Source organism: Oryx dammah, unplaced genomic scaffold, assembly GCF_014754425.2.
Source record: "Oryx dammah isolate SB20612 unplaced genomic scaffold, SCBI_Odam_1.1 HiC_scaffold_1, whole genome shotgun sequence".
Lineage (NCBI taxonomy): Eukaryota > Metazoa > Chordata > Mammalia > Artiodactyla > Bovidae > Oryx > Oryx dammah.
This window is the reverse complement of record NW_024070185.1, coordinates 63,809,300-63,812,898: the sequence shown is the minus strand read 5'-3', so window position 1 is coordinate 63,812,898 and position 3,599 is coordinate 63,809,300. Positions and strand designations below refer to the sequence as shown.

General features: G+C 46.3%; 1 protein-coding gene across 2 annotated transcripts in view; it reads right to left on the bottom strand.

Moving 5' to 3' along the window:
- Positions 1–2,638, bottom strand: part of STX17 (syntaxin 17) — a 75,475-nt gene extending 72,837 nt beyond the window's left edge. Inside the window, exon 1 of one of the 2 annotated variants that reach the window (XM_040239003.1) lies at positions 2,593–2,638. The gene's annotated coding sequence lies outside the window, so the exon portion shown is untranslated. The other variant, XM_040239010.1, reaches the window with a different exon arrangement.
- Between the last annotated feature and the right edge of the window lie 961 nt (positions 2,639–3,599).

The following is a 3,599-nucleotide window of genomic DNA, read 5'->3' as shown; positions in this document are numbered from 1 at the left end:
TGCACTGGAGAAGGCAATGGCAACCCACTCCAGTGTTCTTGCCTGGAGAATCTCAGGGATGGCGGAGCCTGGTGGGCTGTTGTCTATGGTAGCCTAGAGTCGCACAGAGTCGGACACAACTGAAGCGACTTAGCAGCAGCAGCGGCAGCAGGTCCTGAACCATTCTCTTGGATACTAAGGGATGACTGTATAGCTGGCTAGAAATATACACATGTATACATATACAGTGGGCTTCCTTAGGTGGCACTAGTGGTAAAGAGTATGCCTACCAATGCAAGAGACAAAGGAAATGCTGGTTTGATACCCGGGTCAGGAAGATCCCCTGGAGGAGGAAATGGCAACCCATCCCAGTATTCTTGCTTGGAGAATCCCATGGACAGAGGAGTCTGGTGAGCTACAGTCTATAAGGTTGCAAGATGTTGGACATGACTGAGGGACTGAGTGTGCATATATATAAAATACACACACACACATTCCTAGATGTCTTCTGCCACGTACTAGAAACAATGATATGCCAGTAGCAATGAGCACACCTAGAGCCCAGATCCTTTGGTGTTTAAATAGTACTCTCCAAAAAAGAAACCAGGGGTCTTTGGAGAACTGGTGGATTCCAAGATAGGGAAAACGTTAAGAGAAGCCTGGAGCATCTTATGATGCCAAAAAGTAAGGCAGTTTAAAAAAAAAAAAAAACTCGGGGGGGTGGTGACGGGGGTCTATTAAAAGGGCACAGGAAGCAATCTGAAAAAAACTTCCAATGAATGAAGTTGGAACAACTTGAGACAAAATAAATAACAAAAGTGTAGGAAAATAACCAACAGAAAAATCAATGAGTCCATACTGATACAAACAATTAATAAAGAAATATGATAAAGGGACAGCTCTTCCTTACCGAAAAATTCCAATTAATAAATTAAGAAGGAATGGGGAAACAAAACATCACAGTAATAATTACTGAAAGCAAGATCCATTAATGGATGCTAAAATCAGCAAATTAAAGCTTGAGGGGAAACAGGATATCTGAATGGTTTAAAAGTCCTACCCCAAGATACTAACTAAATACAAAGAGGAAAATAGTTATTTTACAGTAGAGAATCCCAGCAGATACCACCTTAACGAAGTGATCAACAATAGTGTCATTTCATGCACTCCCTTATGATAAACTATTGAGAAGGGCAAATAATATACAACCTTAATGTCATTCTGAGAAAACATCAGACAAAGCCCAACTGAAGGACACGCTACAAATAACTGACCAGGACTGTTCAAAAGTGCAATGGTCATGAAAGACAGGAAAAGACTTCAAAGTTGTCACAGATTGTAGACGACTAAGGAGGCATGCCAACTAAATGCAAAGTAGGATCTAAGATTAGATCCTGAAACAGAAAAAGGCCGTTAATATAAAAAGTGGTGAAATCTGAAGAAAGCTGGTGATTTAGTTAACAGTGTTGTACCGAAATTAATTTCTTCCTTTTGGTAACTAACTATTATAGTTACATAAGATGTTAACATTAAACGAAACTCTAGACAACTCAGATACTTCTGTAACTTTTCTGTAATTGTAAAATTATTTCAAAGTAAAAAGTCTTTTAAAATAATATGTGAACTGTTTCACATAAGACAGGTCAAACATTTAGAAGTCAAAGAACTGCAATCGTATTCATGGCACCTAACACTTGTGGCGGGGGAGAGGTGAGGGTGCCAGGTGCTTTACAAACTTAACCTTGAGTGCTTACAACTATTACCAGCTGAGTATAATACTACTCAATAAGGAAAAAGTACTGGGATATTAACCAAATTACTTAAGGTTATTTATAAGCGAAAAGCCCGTTTCTCAGGAAAAGTCCAAAATTGCAGGCAATGTCCCCTTCCAAAAAACGTGATGAACACCTTCCCACATTTGCCCACACCGGTGGCACCAAATTCCCTCAAGCATGTCGCCTAGTGTTTCTGACTGGGGGAAGGGGTATTGACTTTGGAAAGAAAAGTCAAGGCCCTTGGATCGACCTCCCATATGATCTCTTTTCTGAGCCTCCGATTCCGAATTTTAAAAAGGGGGGGACTTCGATGTGGGGCTTTCTGCGATCCACCGCCCTCTCGCCGGTCTGGCTGACAGGAGGCTGGCTCCCACCTCGCGCCCCAGGACCTCCCCTCACTTCCCTCGAGCCTCGTACCGTCCCTCGCAGTGTCTTCCACCGCGTACCTGGGCCACAGAAACCAAACGCCGTCTCCCTTCACTCCCGCCCAGGAACGGGTGCCCGGGCCAGCCTCTGGACCGAGACTCCGGCTACCCTGACGATCTGGGACCCACAGTGCGTCAACGGGCAGGGCAGAAGACGGAAACTTTTCCACCCCGAGACCCGGGAGGCCGTCAAGCTCGCCCGGTCGGCAGCCTCCTTATACCCGCTTCGAACAGCGCCTCCACAACCGAAAACGCCACTTCTAGAAGTCGAGTAGAGACCCCACAGCGCTCGCACTTCCAACCTGATGCCCTGCTTCCTGCGGGGTGTCCCTCCCGCGCCGGGTGCTGGCACCCTGCCCACCACTTTGGTCACGGCCTGACACCCCCGAAGCGGCCTCTCGCGAGCCCCTTACCTCCCGCCGGGGCGCTGGTAGGTGCGCAGGGCGCAGGCGCAGGGGCGACGGGGGCGGGGCGTCGCGATAGGCGGACGGTGCTCCGCCACGCCCCCTCCCGCCCAGGTCCTGCCTTGCGGGGTGTGGCCGGCACGCCAGGGTGTACAAACGCCGTTTCCGCTCTGGACTATTTTACAAGCTGGTCTTTATTTGTTGTGGGGCAGTAACACTGGCTCTAGGAGGAAGGAGACGCACAATTGCTTTTTAAGTCTGTTTTTTGTGTTTTAAGTGTGAGACAAGTCACATATGTATAGCCTTTTACATTTTGCAATCTTTTTCTCTCCCATTTTCCGCTCTTCTAGGAGTTTTACTGGTGGGCTGGCGGGATGTTGTTACCTCTTTACACAGAAACTGAAGCTCAGAGAGGTTATACCTTCTCCCTGTCGCTCTTCCCCCAAACCCCAAACCCTCTGAGGTGGACAGGGCACAAGTTTAAATGTAAAAGGGACAGAAACTGAAGTTTAGACTAGTGTGTTTCCTCCCAAATAGGTTAGGCCCTTAATGCCAACGCCCTTGTTCCAGTTTTATAGATAATGAGGCTCAACAAAGAGTTTCCAGTGACTCACTCCAGTTCAGCCAGTTGGTGACAGAGTTGGAACTTCAACTGGGTTTCCTAATTTCCTTCTCAAGTTCTTCCAGTTATACCAGCTGCTACCAATGAACAAGCAGATGGTCGGCTTTGAAGCCCTGTCCAGTTCACAGGTCCTCCTGCCTGGATGGCCTGACTTCCAGATCAAGCCTTTTCAATCTGTATTTGAATATTCAAATAAGTTGCTCGAAATGTACCCACTGGTTATATTGTCCTCAGAAGCCATAGCTTAGGAAACAGCTTTTAGGATATTCCAGTGGAGTGGGGATAGAAGTCAAAATTGGGGACCAATGACTATTAGGGCTCTGTAAGAATTGCCTTGAAAGGCATTTCTAAAATAAAGCAGAAAACCTGCTAAGCATTTCAGGTTTTCTTTGTG